This window comes from Lampetra fluviatilis, chromosome 53, assembly GCF_964198595.1.
Source record: "Lampetra fluviatilis chromosome 53, kcLamFluv1.1, whole genome shotgun sequence".
In the NCBI taxonomy this organism is placed as follows: domain Eukaryota; kingdom Metazoa; phylum Chordata; class Hyperoartia; order Petromyzontiformes; family Petromyzontidae; genus Lampetra; species Lampetra fluviatilis.
In genome coordinates, this window is record NC_136327.1 from 8057136 (window position 1) to 8073380 (window position 16245).

General features: G+C 52.2%; 1 protein-coding gene across 4 annotated transcripts in view; it reads right to left on the bottom strand.

Annotated features, from left to right (window-relative positions):
• LOC144949356 (colorectal mutant cancer protein-like) overlaps window positions 1–14861 on the bottom strand; it is a 106666-nt gene extending 91805 nt beyond the window's left edge. For all 4 annotated transcript variants that reach the window (XR_013640273.1, XM_078879345.1, XM_078879344.1 and 1 more), the window contains exon 1: window positions 14611–14861. The gene's annotated coding sequence lies outside the window, so the exon portion shown is untranslated. The remainder of the gene's footprint in view (window positions 1–14610) is intronic.
• Between the last annotated feature and the right edge of the window lie 1384 nt (window positions 14862–16245).

A 16245-nucleotide genomic window follows, 5' to 3' on the forward strand; every position in this document is an offset into this window, starting at 1 on the left:
GGCTCAGCAAAGCAGCCCATCATCATTTGGACATTTATAGCGGCAAAACAATCTAAATAATCTCCATTCCGTGGAGCAGATGGGCCGTTCAGGACACAAACTGCGTGAAAAAAAAAACGTTTACGATTAAGAAGTCGAGATATGCGTACAGGCGGTGCTAAGAAACACTGGGTACTGACAGCTCGGTAAACATAGAACGTTGAGCCAACGTTGGCCCCAACGTTGGCTCAACGTTGGGCCAACGTTGGATCAACGTCGGCTCAATGTTGCGCCAACGTTTGCTCAATGTTGGCTCAACGTCGAGCCAACGTTGGCCACCGCTACGTGACGACGACAAAACGGGACTCTCGTCGGGTGAATCCAACCTTGTTGGACCTAGAAGCGGGAATTGCCCGATTCCTTTGAAAGATATTTCACCTGAAATAACATTTAACAAAAACATTTTTACGAAGGGAATTACCACGTCGATAAAATTACATTACCATTATTATCAATAATTACACTGGTCAACAAAAAAAAAGAATTCTGGCCTGGACTTTTGTAGCTGTTTTAGACTAATTTCAGGGTGCTGATTCCAAATCTGATCTCAGATTTGCTCTATCACATCTCAATTTTATGCTATCGGCATACCCCATTTTCATTGATTTTACCCGAAATTAACTCTGCCACTTAAGATTGCAAGTTGTTGCGAGTCAGTGACTACTTTAGTGTTAAAATATGGTGCTGTATTTTTAGGATAGTGTGTTTATAATATCATTTTATATATCCACATGTATTTAATATTTTTCTTCTGCAGTTTTTATTGAAAATGCAATATTTGATATCTCAAAAACCTGCTGTGATAGAAAAAAACTGATGCCAGATTTGGAATCAGCACCCCAAAATTACCCTAAGACCGTTGGAATACCTTATGCCAGAAAAAGTATGTTGACCAGTGTTATTTCAAAAGATCTCCCGACAAGTGTGACCTCCCCGATGGCGTTCGATGTCTTTCACGCAGCTCCTCCTCTGTGAGCTGCGGAAAATCCCGTCGCGTTCACGAGATTTAAATTGCCCACCGAGGGAAGTAAGTAAGAAGGCCGCTTTAATCGCTGGGGTGCCACGGTTGGCGAGGTGTTAACTACCTCGCCTGGCGTACAGGAAGTCGTGGGTTCGATCCCGACCCTGACGACTGTATATTTGGAGTCTGCATGTTCTCCCCGTGGTCACGTGGATTTTTCTCCGGGCCCTCCGGTTTTTTCCCTCCACGTTTAGAATCAACGTCACGCGTTTTTGACTATTTGGCGGCTGTAAATTTCCACGCGATGATAAGCCACTTTGTTGAGCCGTCATTCGTGGCCAAATTATAGCAAAAAAAAAATGAGTTAGCTATCACCAGGGTTGGGACCAAACCCACGACCCCCCCCCCCCCCCCTGCATAGCAGGCGAGGTAGTTAACATCTCCTAGCCACCGTGGCTCCCCAGCATCACCACCGGGCCTACCCCTTGGGCCGCCGGGCCTACCTTTGCGCCCGAGAAGCGAGGCAGTCCTGCGGCGATCGCCTTCAACCGCAGAGGGGGCCCGCCCGCACATCACAAGACGGCGTGAATCCAGGCGAGGCAGTTGCCCGCAAATGTGGGTCAGAGCAAAGGTGAACTCATTACTGCGTGGGATTATCCGCCCCCACCCGCCCGCCCCACCGCGGTCGGGGCCGGGCGAGAACGCCGACGGCACATCAAGGAAGACGCGCCGGGTGACGGCGTCACGCCGCGGCGATGGGTTGAGGCCCGGGCTGGGCCGGGCAAATACGTGCCGACGATTCCAGAAGAGGACCGCGTGAATGTGTCCTGCGACCCCTTGCGCCAACTTTAACTCTCCGACCTGACTCCCACCTGCAGAGCCAACTTTGTTCGACCCTCCCCTGCAGTATTCTTAGGTTTTTTCGGGAAAGTCACGTAGGTGAAAAAATTTAAATTAATAAAAGTAAAATAAATATAAAATAAAAATCACGACGTTTCGGAGGCAACACAAGCTTCCGTCTTCAGGTGGAACCGTCACAGCACGATAGCTGTATCAAGTGACTCTCACTGACTCTTACTTGATACAGCAATCGTGCTGTGACGGTTCCACCTGAAGACGGAAGCTTGTGTTGCCTCCGAAACGTCGTGATTTCTATTTTATATTTATTTTACTTTTATTAATTTTAATTTTTTCACTACGTGACTTTACCGAAACAACCTAAGAATATGAATCCTTGCAGTCACGAAAGCTTCAAATCTAGAACCTCCCCTGCAGCTCCATTTCACTGCTTGGGCATAGCCAAGATACTGCTCTCAGCCGCCAGATCAGCTCTTCCTTCCGATATTAGGAAGTCACTGGGAGCGACGCGCTTTTAAATCTTCATCGAGATTGACAACTCATTTAGTTTGTTGTCCTTCTCCCGCACCTCTGACTAGCACGGTTAGCTACGTACTGTGCGAAAGAAGTCCAACATACATTTTGATTTAAAGCTTTCGTGACTGCAGGGATTCATATTGTTGGTTCTTTCGGTAAAGTCACGTAGAAGGGAAATAATAAAATAATAAAAATATAAAACAATCAAAATTCTCACGACGTTTCGACTTGCTGTGGATGTCACACCTGATGATGATTGCTTGTGTTGCAGTCGAAACGTCGTGAGAATTTGTATTGTTTTATATTTGTATGATTTTTTTATTTCCCTTCTACGTGACTTTACCGAAAGAACCAAGAATATAAGTCCAACATACATACAGAGAGCGGCTTCATCCAGCAGTGGATTGATCATGGCTGACGACGATGACAGGTATTAGAAGGAACTGATCCGTGTTTACACTCCAACGAGGTCCCTGATATATTCAGATCGCCTTCCTCTAAGGCAGGGATGGGGAACATTTTTTCTGCCAAGGGCCATTTGGATATTTATAACATCATTCGCGGGCCATACACAATTATCAACTTAAAAATTAGCCCGTTATATTTGGTCAAACATTTAATTAACTCACCCCTAATGTCATGGCTGGAACTGCTTCTCTCTGGCGAGGCGTGTGATGTTAGCTGCTATTGATGATGTTGCTACTCGCAACTGCTTTTCCAGGTTTGCTCCTAGATTTATTGAATTTCGAGTCCCGCCTGCGGTTGCCTTGGCAGGGCCACACCAAATGATTTCACGGGCCTTGTACGGCCTGCGGGCCGGACGTTCCCCACCCCTGCTGCTCTAAGGACCTCCGAGGTTGCTTCATTGGCGTCCGGTTGCCGAGCGAATACGTTTCGAGGTCACGCTCATTACCCACCAAGTGTTTGTCGCAAATGAACCACGATGCCTCGTCAAGGAGCGTAAACTATCATCACGCGAAACTCCGTTGGTCGTCCTCGCAGCGGCTTTTTGGCTGGAACATCAAACAAATAAGGGCACCGCATCCCGTGCTTTCAAATGCGCTCCTACGGCCGTCTGGAATGCTCTTCCTTCCGATAACAGGAAGCCACTGGAGCTATCCACTTTTAGAGCTAAATTTAAAACTCATTTCTTTAGAACTGCTTTCTTCTGTTTAGTTTGTTGGCCTTCCCCCCGCACCTGCGATTAGCACGGTTGGCTACGTACGGCACGACAGAAGTTCAACATACGTACAACTCCTCCTACCGCTGCTACCCTAAACGCTTGACGTTGATCCTAAATGTGGAAGGGGAAAGCGGAGGACCCGCAGAAAAATCCACGCGACCACGGGGAGAGAGACGCAAACTCCAAATATACAGCAGACGTCAGGGTCGGAATCGAACCCACGACCTCCTGTATACCAGGCGAGGTAGTGAACATCTCCTAGCCACCGTGATGATGATGACAGAGAGAGAGAGACACAAACTCCAAATATACAGCAGGCATCAGGGTCGGGATCAAACCCACGACCTCCTGTACACCAGGCGAGGTAGTGAACATCTCTTAGCCACCGTGATGATGATGACAGAGAGAGAGAGACACAAACTCCAAATATACAGCAGGCATCAGGGTCGGGATCAAACCCACGACCTCCTGTACACCAGGCGAGGTAGTTAACATCTCATAGCCACCACGGCAGTACAGCTAAATCCACTGTTGTACTGTACTATGCTCCAGTGGTGTATCCAAGAGGGCTAGAGGCCAAGGGGTGACTGCCCGACCCGCCACCCACCCCTCTCAAGTGCCCCCTTGAGTCCCCGCGCCCTGACCCAAGTACACAACGCAACGATGGCCCAACGTTCCATGTCGGCTGGGTAGGGCCCGATTTAAAAAAAACAAACTTGACATTTCGCGAATGCCGTCCTCACCACCCCCCCCCACCCCCTCCCCTCCCTGCTCAGAATGGTGAAGTATGGTCAAACACCCCACCACCCCCTCCACCCACTTGATTGACATTGCTTAGGGCGGTTGGTTCTCATCCAGCAGTGGATCGACAGAAGGACTGACTGCACGTGCATCGTGACTAGACGCGCGACGTTCAAAACACTGATTAGACGCAAATTGCAGGAACCAATTTGCTGTAAATGGAAACCAATTTAATGAAGGGACAATTAAAGTCAATGACACAGGCGGGTAAGTGTGTCTGCTTACAATGCACGATGATTTTGCTTCAACGGACGTGATTAAGGTAAAGCTAAATAATTGTGCACATGCACGCACCCCAAATACGCCCGCTGTAGTCCTCAACTTATGATGGAGATGCGTTACGACGACCCCATCGTAAGTCAAAAATATCGTAAGTCGAAGATGGCCTAGCCTACCCAGGAGTCTTAAAGAATGGTGATCATTTAGCAAAACAGAGCAATTTACAGTACCGTACTGTATAAACTATACACTGTATTTATTAATTACAATACTGTAAAATGTAAAGTAAAAAAGGTAAATTCTTAGCCGACCTATGTGAACTGCAATTTAATAGAAACATTTTTCAGGAAACAATCCTATCTGCATCACACAAGGCGGGAGATGCGTACATCCCGGCAGCGTCCCAACGTACAGCATCGTACCTCGTACGCTGCTGCGTTTGCCTGCCGCGCGAAATGTAAAATATTTAACAATTTTGTCGTATCGATATCGCCATCGTAAGATCGAAATATCGTAAGTCGGAGCGTCGTAACTCGGGGACTACCTGTATTTGGAGTCTGCGCGTCTCTCTCAGTGGTCGCGTGGATTTTTCTCCGGGTCCTCCGGGTTTTCCCCTCCATATTTAGAATCATGCGTTTAAGAGTATTTGGGCTGCTACAGATTTCCACGTGATGATAATCCACTTAGATCGCGCAAATATAAGTGCGTGTCGTTAAACCCGCCACTAGCCAACACCGCCAATTAGTAAGGCTTGTCACGTGAACAAAATCATTCATTGCCCGTAGAACACACCGGTGTGTTGGAGTGCTGGAGAGTAAACCCACAACATTTACCATCCGAGCACGACGTTTCGCCGGTGATTGCAACCGGCGTTGTCAGGCAACAGCCAGAGTTGCGGAGAAATCCTCCTCCCGTTGCGGTGACGAGGAAGGCGGCGTGGAACAGACGGAGGTGAGTCCGCACTTTTGCCGTACCGCCTTCTCCTGTAGTGACATAGGACGGTCACTACTGTGTCGGCCCGTACGAGGGCTGGGGGCCCCAAGGGGGTGCCTGGGGGGTCACGTGGTGGAGGGACCCAGACCTTCCCATGAGGTGGGGAAAGGGAGGCGTGGCCTGGGAAGGGAGGCGTGGCCTGGGCAGGGAGGCGTGGCCTGGGAAGGGAGGCGTGGCCTGGGAAGGGGATATAAGCGGGGTGTGAACACAGAGCCGGGGCTGTTGAACTCCGAAGTGAAGACGACATCATCGGTCGTCAAGTCCCGAGTCGTCGTCCTGGACCAGGCAGCCCGCAGCCTGCCTGGTCCCCTCTGTGTCGTGTTCCAGAGTGTTAGTGAGTTGAGGAAGGTGGTCACCACCTCATGCACAGTGTTATATTACTTACCGTTTAATCAAGTGTTGCCTCCAAGCTGTGTGTGTGTGTGCACCTAATTCGAACCCACTACACTCCTGGCGAGCCAGGGGTGCTGCTCATCCTCAGAGCCCACGGGAAAGGAGCTTCACAACATCGTCTGTGTGTGAACCACCAACCCCCGCTGCCGCCTACACAGAGCGCGAGATCATAGGCCACACGCATCGCCACGCGGCGTCACGCTTGCGGCAGGCAACCGTAAGGCGTTACTGTGCACGTTGAACTTCTTTCGCACCGTACATAGGGCGATCGTGCAAAAATCGGTAGGCGCGGGCTAAAGTCCAAGAAAGTAAAACTTAACCCTTAAAAACAAAGTTTTTCACTATAAATCCTTTATATGCGTGGCGGCTAGAGTCCTCTCGTCATCTGGCTTGAGATGGCTGCCACCTAAGGGTCAGATGATTGCATGGCACCATTAAGCAATTGGTAATTAAATATAATATTTTTGTCCTAAAAAGTGTAACATTTGGGAATTTTTTTTTCACAAACATTAATTGTCACACACAACGAGTCTGTGTGGAAAATGTCAGCTCGATTGGATCACGGAAAGTGGGTTAAAAAAACGACTGAAAGATTTGCACGGTCCTAAGCAAGCAAGCGAACTTAATATAAAGGATTTTAAAATGCCAAAAGTTCGACGCTTGGGACGTCACCACCTGATTCGCTTCAGTGGTGACGTCGTCCTGCCGCTCTGTTTAAGACCTGAAGCATTGCTTCACCATTCTGGCAAATCGCCCGATGATGCCGGTTGTAATTACGAAATGTTCGTACTGCTCAGATTGTAATTGTTGCGGATGTACTCTCGGACACACCGGTGGGCTGAAGTAGTAAACTAATTGGCTCTTCGCTTGCAAGTTTCAGATTTACTGCGAGACACCCGTCCTTGGACGGGCAAAAGGCGAGAGTCGTTACCGAGTTACTCGGGGCGGGCAATGCCTCGACAGCTTCCTCGACGATACGGCAGGCCACTGCTGCTTACCAGAGGTCGCAACCGGGTACCCGATACCCGCACCCTACCCGATACCCGTACCCTACCCGATACCCGCACCCTACCCGATACCCGTACCCTACCCGATACCCGTACCCTACCCGATACCCGATACCCGATACCCTACCCGATACCCGTACCCTACCCGATACCCGCACCCTACCCGATACCCGTACCCTACCCGATACCCGATACCCGATACCCTACCCGATACCCGTACCCTACCCAATACCCGTACCCTACCCGATACCCGTACCCTACCCGATACCCACACCCTACCCGATACCCGCACCCTACCCGATACCCGTACCCTACCCGTACCCTACCCGATACCCGTACCCTACCCGATATCCGCACCCTACCCGATACCCGCACCCTACCCGATACCCGTACCCTACCCGATACCCGTACCCGATACCCGTACCCTACCCGATACCCGTACCCTACCCGATACCCGCACCCTACCCGATACCCGTACCCTACCCGATACCCGTACCCTACCCGATACCCGTACCCTACCCGATACCCGCACCCTACCCGATACCCGTACCCTACCCGATACCCGTACCCTACCCGATACCCGTACCCTACCCGATACCCGCACCCTACCCGATACCCGTACCCTACCCGGTACCCGTACCCTACCCGATACCCGATACCCGATACCCTACCCGATACCCGTACCCTACCCGATACCCGCACCCTACCCGATACCCGTACCCTACCCGATACCCGATACCCGATACCCTACCCGATACCCGTACCCTACCCAATACCCGTACCCTACCCGATACCCGTACCCTACCCGATACCCACACCCTACCCGATACCCGCACCCTACCCGATACCCGTACCCTACCCGTACCCTACCCGATACCCGTACCCTACCCGATATCCGCACCCTACCCGATACCCGCACCCTACCCGATACCCGTACCCTACCCGATACCCGTACCCGATACCCGTACCCTACCCGATACCCGTACCCTACCCGATACCCGCACCCTACCCGATACCCGTACCCTACCCGATACCCGTACCCTACCCGATACCCGTACCCTACCCGATACCCGCACCCTACCCGATACCCGTACCCTACCCGATACCCGTACCCTACCCGATACCCGTACCCTACCCGATACCCATACCCTACCCGATACCCGTACCCGGCGACCCTGGTGCGGCCGGGTACGGGTAGGCCGTGAGTTACTGGTGAGTCACCGTTTGTCACTAATTTCGGGTAGGGTAGGGGTAGGGAACGGGTACCCGTACCTGGCCGGGTACGGGTACCCATTTGCGACCCTGTTGCGGCCGGGTCCGGGTACGGGTAAGGAATCAAAACCCGTTTGCGACCTCTGCTGCTTACCAAGTCACAAGCTCTCACCACAGCTGTTCACTACGCATCGTCACCAACTTGCACCAGTATTACAACTTGACGGCAATAACCATATCGTTCCCACTAACTTACCGTTAATAACCATTTCGATTTAAAGCTTTCGTGACTGCAGGGATTCATCTTCTTGGTTCTTTCGTTAAAGTCACGTAGAATGGAAATAATAAAATAATACAATAAAAACATAATACAATAATTCTCACGACGTTTCGGCCACAACGCAGGTGGAGAACAGGTCTGTCGAGAAGACAGAGTCTGAATGACACACCCCAGGCTTGGAGCGTCTATTTAAGCTGGGATGGAGGGGGGAAGAGCACCTTGACAAAAGAATAACCATGTTATTGTCACTAACGTACCATTGATAACCATACGGTTATTACCCAATTACCGTGAATATCCACATCACTGTTACTTAATTACCATACATTACCATCGTCACTAACCTCACGCGATCATCAGCCAGAACGGTCCGCGCGTGACGTCATCACTACTCAAAGACAAAGATCCCCCGTGTAGCCTTAACAGACTATTGGGGCAAGTGCTGCTAGCGAGTAGCACCTATGAAGGCCGGCACTGTGACACACGAGGGGGTAGGGTGAGCCAGCAACCACGCCCGACCGCCTTTGTTTCCCCAGTGGCGATGTTGACAACACACCGCACCGGGTGTTGGTGGTCGTGAACGGGAATCCAACTCGGATGGTCATCACAGCGATGCGCTCCCACGGCCCCAGCTGAAGCCCTCCCACGTGGCTCGGACCACAGATCATGGGGCTCTTTATTTGGCTTACTGTTCAAACAGACAGTACAAGTTTGCGGATTAAAGATCTCTTTGTGGATTAAAAATCCCCCCCCAAAAAACGAGAGAACAGATGGCTGGCCGGACAATACAGTGCGCGTCTTTGATCTTTGTTTGCGAGCATCTATTAAACTCTACTTTATTTATTTTAGCAGGCGAGACACACACTGCGCTGCTATGTTGTATTTCCAGATAGGGGAACATCTATTCTTATTTTTGATACTGGCAAAAAAAACTTCCATGGAAACTATTTATTTTATTTTAACCAGGTAAGGCCCACTGAACTTCTTTTTCTTCAGAAGCGACCTGGTCATCACAAATTATGGCCCAAACGAAGTGGCTGATCGTCATCATCACGGGGAAATTTATATAGCAGTAGCCAAATATTCTCGAAACGCGCGATGTTGTTTCTAAATGTGGTCGGGGAAAAACAAAAATCCACGCGACCACGGGAAGAGAGACAGAGACACACAAACTCCAAATATACAGCAGCAGGTTTTGTCAGAGGCGGGATCGAACCCACGACCTCCTGCACACCAGGCGAGGTAGTTAACATCTCCATACGAATAACGTGGTGAGTAGAAACACCGCCTTTGTCTTCTCTCCTTGCTCATTATATCAACCTATTTTTCAGGCCGAGTCGATCTAGGGGAAGCCCCAGATTAGCTTCTAGGAAAGATAAAAAATTCAGCTAAAGTTTGCCACTGGTGTCGATGATGATGATGTGAGCTGCACCGCACTCGTTTAAGGCCGAGTCGACCTATAAGAGACACACAACCGCCCCGATGCCAAGCCGTGGCCGTGTATCGAACTTGTGTGGCCACGTTCGCGGCGCAGTGCGGCAACCATTGCACCACCGCTCTTCATTGGCAGGGCAACACGCCACAGGAAATACAAAGAGCAAAGTTCCCCGGGTAGCCCTAACCGGCTGGTGGGGCAAGTGCGCTTAGCGAGCATCCATTAAGGTCGGAGGGGATGAGTGGTCATCACCAGGCCCGGCCGCCTTTGTCTCCCCCGGCGTTGATGTTCATAGGGGCCGTCCATAAATGACGTCACGCGATTTTGGACGATTTTTGACCCCCCCCCCTCGTCACACAGCGTCACAATAAGTCAGACCCCCCCCCCTCAAATATGACGTCACAAAGCTCTGCCCCCCCCAAACCATAATTCCATTTTGAAAAAAAAACGTGCTTCAAATCGCTTTAAACTATTGTCATTGTAGTGCGTATTCAATGTGGCGCTGCACTCTGATGTTGTAGGAGAAAACACTTATATTCAAAGTTGCGCATTTTGATGTGACGTCACGTTTCACAAACCCCCCCATCGTCACACATGTCTGCCCCCCCCCCCCAGGTGCGTGACGTCATTTATGGACGGCCCCATACAACGCACCTGGCACCGCACTCGCTTAAGGCTGAGGCGACCTATCGGAGGCACGGGACACGCTCAAAAATCCATCGTCGCTGTCCATTGGTCGTGAGCGGGAATCGAACTCGGGTCCGCCGGGTTCAGTAGCGCAGTGCGCTAACCGCTGCGCCACCGCTCCCCGACAGACATCATCGTCACACATTCACGCACACATCACAAACGATCATTACAAAGACAAAGATGCCCCCCGTGTAGCCTGTAACAGACTGTTGGGGCAAGTTCTGTTAGCGAGTAGCACCTATGAAAGCCGGCACGGCACACGAGGGGGGGAGGGTGGCCAACACCACGCCCGACCGCCTTTGTCTCCCCAGTGACGATGTTTACTACAAACCGCACCAGGCTGAGTCGACCTAGGAGGGGCCCTAGACCGGTTAGATAATAGCCACTGATGTTGGCCGTGAGCGGGAATCGAACTCGGGTCGCCGGGTTCGAATCGCAGCCCGCTAACCGTAGCGCCACCACTCCCCACACACACATTAATACACATCACATCACACTTACATCATCACACGCTCACTCCCATCACACACACACTCCCATCACACACTCACATCATCACACACTCACATCATCACACACTCACATCATCACACACTCACATCATCACACACTCACTCCCATCACACACTCACTCCCATCACACATTCACTCCCATCACACACTCACTCCCATCACACACTCACTCCCATCACACACTCACTCCCATCACACACTCACTCCCATCACACACTCACTCCCATCACACACACACTCCCATCACACACTCACTCACTCCCATCACACACTCACTCCCATCACACACTCACATCATAACACACTCACTCCCATCACACACTCACTCCCATCACACACTCACTCCCATCACACACTCACTCACTCCCATCACACACTCACTCCCATAACACACTCACTCCCATCACACACTCACTCCCATCACACACTCACTCACTCCCATCACACACTCACTCCCATCACACACACACTCCCATCACACACTCACTCCCATCACACACTCACTCCCATCACACACTCACTCCCATCACACACTCACTCCCATCACACACTCACTCCCATCACACACTCACTCCCATCACACACTCACTCCCATCACACACTCACTCCCATCACACACTCACTCCCATCACACACTCACTCCCATCACACACTCACTCCCATCACACACTCACTCCCATCACACACTCACTCCCATCACACACACACTCCCATCACACACTCACTCCCATCACACACTCACTCCCATCACACACTCACTCCCATCACACACTCACTCCCATCACACACTCACTCCCATCACACACTCACTCCCATCACACACTCACTCCCATCACACACACACTCCCATCACACACTCACTCCCATCACACACTCACTCCCATCACACACATACTCCCATCACACCCACACTCCCATCACACACTCACTCACTCCCATCACACACTAACTCCCATCACCCACTCACATCATCACACACTCACTCCCATCACACACTCACTCCCATCACACACTCACTCCCATCACACACTCACTCCCATCACACACATACTCCCATCACACCCACACTCCCATCACACACTCACTCACTCCCATCACACACTCACTCCCATCACACACTCACTCCCATCACACACACACTCCCATCACACACTCACTCCCATCACACACTCACTCCCATCACACACATACTCCCATCACACCCACACTCCCATCACACACTCACTCACTCCCATCACACACTAACTCCCATCACCCACTCACATCATCACACACTCACTCCCATCACACACTCACTCCCATAACACACTCACTCCCATCACACGCTCACTCCCATCACACACTCACTCTCATCACACACACTCACTCAACCACATCAAAGACACTCTCTCACACACACCCACTCATACACACACATCACAGACACTCAACCACATCACACACATTCACACAGACAAAGACCCCCCTCCTCCCCCGTATAGTCTTCACAGACTGTTGGGGCAAGTGCTGTCAGCGAGTGGCACGGCACACAAAGGGATGGGTGGCCAGCAATACGGCCGGCCGCCTTTGTCTCCCTAGTGGCGATGTTTTACACACCGCACCAAGTATTCATTTGAGGCTGAGTCGACCTAGGGGAGGCCCAGGACCTGTTCAGATAATCCACCGGTGTTAGCCGTGAACGGGAATCGAACTCGGGTGGCCGGGTTCGTAGCGCAGTGTAGCGCTAACCGCTAGACTACCGCTCCCCACACACACACGCACACACCCACTCACACTGGCCCCACTCACTCCCACACACACAATCACTCCCACACACACACACTCAAATCACATCCACACACACACTCACGCACACACCCACTCAGCACATTCCCCCACTCACACACACACTCACTCACAATCACTCCCACACACACACTCAAATCACATCCACACACACACACTCACGCACACACACACTCAACACGCTCCCCCACTCACACTCACTCACTCACAATCACTCCCACACACACACTCAAATCACATCCACACACACACTCACGCACACACCCACTCAACACACTCCCCCACTCACACTCACTCACTCACAATCACTCCCACACACACACTGAAATCACATCCACACACACTCACGCACACACACACTCAACACACACCCCCACTCACACACTCACAATCACTTCCACTCACACACTCCCCCACTCACACTCACTCATAATCACTTCCACACACACACACTCACCACAATCACAAAGACAAAGATCCCCCGTGTAGCCTGTAACAGACTGTAGGGGCAAGTGCTGTTAGCAAGCACCTATGAAGGCCGGAACGGCGCACGAGGGGGTGGGTGGCCAGCACCACGCCCGGCCGCCTTTGTCTCCCCAGTGGCGATGTTTACATACCGCACCAGATACTCATCTGAGGCCGAGTCGACCTAGGGGAGGCCCAGGACCGGTTCAGATAATCGTCACTGGTGTTGGTGGCCGTGAGCGGGAATCGAACTCGGGTAGCAGGGTTCGTAGCGGCAGCGCGCTAACCGCTGCACCACCGCTCCCCACACACACACAAACTCACACTCTCTCACACACACACACTCATACTCACTCACACTCACACACTCACTCACACTCACACTCTTACACACACACACTTTCACACACACACACACGCGCTTACACACACTCACTCGCACACTCACTCACACTCTTACACACACTCACACTTTCACACACACACACTTTCACACACACACACACTTTCACACACTCACTCAAACACACTCACTCAAACACACTCACGTTCACACACTCTCACGCACACTCACTCTCTCACATACTGACGCATACTCAAACTCACAAAAGACAAAGATCCCCCGTATAGCCTGCAACAGACTACTGGGGGCAAGTGCTGATCGCGAGCATCACCTACGAAGGCCGACAGGCCGACACAGGGCAAACGAGGGGGTGGAAACAAACACCGCGCCGGGCCGCCTTTGTCTCCCTCGTGGCGATGTTTGCTACACCACCATCACCACCACCTCGTTTGAGGCCGAGTCGACCTAGGGGAGGCCCACGACCAGTTCAGACAATCGCCACCGTGCGCTCGCCGTGATTGGGAATCGAACTCGGATCGCCGAGTTAGGAGCGCAAGCGCGCTAACCGCTGCGCCACCGCTCCCCCCCCCACTCACAAAGATCCCCCGTGTAGCCTTAACAGACTGTTGGGGCAAGTGATGTTAGCGAGTAGCAGCAGCAGCACCTGTGAAGGCCGGCGCTGTGACACACGAGGGGGTGGGTGAGCCAGCAACCACGCCGGGCCGCATTTGTCTCCCCAGTGGTGACGTTTAACGCATCGCACGAGGTGCTCTCATTTGCGGCTGAGTCGACCTAGCGGAGGTCCAGGACCGGCGTAGCGCTAACCGCTGCGCCACCGCTCCACCTCCACTCACAAAACAAAGATCCCCCGTGTAGCCTCAACGGAGCGTAGGAGCAAGTGTTGTTATCAAACTCACCTCTCATGCAGCGCTGGGTATATCCACCGTGCGATGATGATGAACAAACGAGGCTATCGAAAGCTTCTTAAAGACGAATGAAACGGCGAGGATTCAGCCCCCAAGCACGCGGAACCTCCTCCCTGTAAGCTCCAACAGCAGTAGCTCCACCACCACCACCACACAACACTGTTGTTGTTGTTGTTCTACTACAGCCCCATCCCAACAACAACAACAGCAGCAGCAGCAGTAACAACAGCAGCAGTCAGCGCACTAACAGCGAGCGGGGCTTGCTGGCTGCTAGACTCTTTTTTTCGGGTTGTACCATTCTCTTCCTCGGCGACAGCCAGTGGGGGGTGCTGTGTAGAGGGGGGGGGGTTGAGGATTTGTTTTCGAACCCATCGTCACTGACTCACCCCCCCCCTGTATCTGTGAGCGCACAATGGTTTGGCCCGAATGCCTTTGTGAAGCTTGTGCGAGGGTTTCTCGCTGAGGCCCCCCCCCCTCCTCTCCTCGCTCCCCCCTCCTTCTCCCTCCCCCCCCTCCTCCTCCCTCCTCCTCTCTCCCCTCTCCTCCTCCCCCCACCTCCTCCCCACTCTCTCGCTCACAGCCACCACCAAACTATCGGGACCACTTTTTTCATACTGGTGGTGGTGGTTGGTTGTGGTTGGTGGTGGTTGGTGGTGGTGGTTTGTGGTTGGTGGTGGTGGTTGGTGGTGGTGGTTGGCGGTGGTGGTGGTTGTGGTGGTGGTTGTGGTTGGTTGTGGTTGGTGGTGGTTGGCGGTGGTGGTTGATGGTGGTGGTTGGTGGTGGTGGTGGTTGGTGGTGGTGGTGGTGGTTGTGGTTGGTGGTGGTGGTTGGTGGTGGTGGTGGTTGTGGTGGTGGTTGTGGTTGGTTGTGGTTGTGGTTGGTGGTGGTTGGCGGTGGTGGTTGATGGTGGTGGTGGTTGGTCGTTGGCGGTGACGGTGGCACTACAGGAATGTTGTGGTCGCCACGGAGAGGGAGCTACCCCCCCCCTCCCCCATTGCATTCAAGGGGCCTGTTGGAAAAGGGGGGGGGGGTGGTACAATCCACTGGCCGGGCTCAATCCACTGCTGGATGAAGATATCTTTCTCCCTCTCTCTTCCAAACCACCGCAACCTCTTCCCGCGATCCTGCGCGTCAAATGATTCCATCGCTCCGTCTCTCCCTCCCCAGTCCTCTACCGCCGTGGATGTGTTCCATGTGCCCCCCACTAATGCACAGTAATGCCCCCCCCCCCACACACTTCTCCCATCTCCCCATTCAGAAGAAGCCTTTTGTGGACCACGTGATGCACTAGAGGGCAGCCGTTTCAACGTCGACATCAATGATCGTGAGCGCGGTTGGCCACGTGCGGTGCGAGAGACGTACACACACATACAATCGCTGGCCATGATCAATCCACTGCTGGATGTAGACCTCCGCGAGTAATAGATTGAACCGGCAATAAGATGAATGTTGTTAAACCGGTGTGTTTGCAACGAGAGATTCTCCGCGTGGAAACAAAAATGTACAGCACGAACGCATTGGGGACTTTCAGCGCAGCCTCGATCGCGAATTGCAAAGTCGAGATTTTCAGTCTGCAGTCGAAACCGTGGCCTCTTAGCGAGGAATTCATTATTAATTTACAGCACT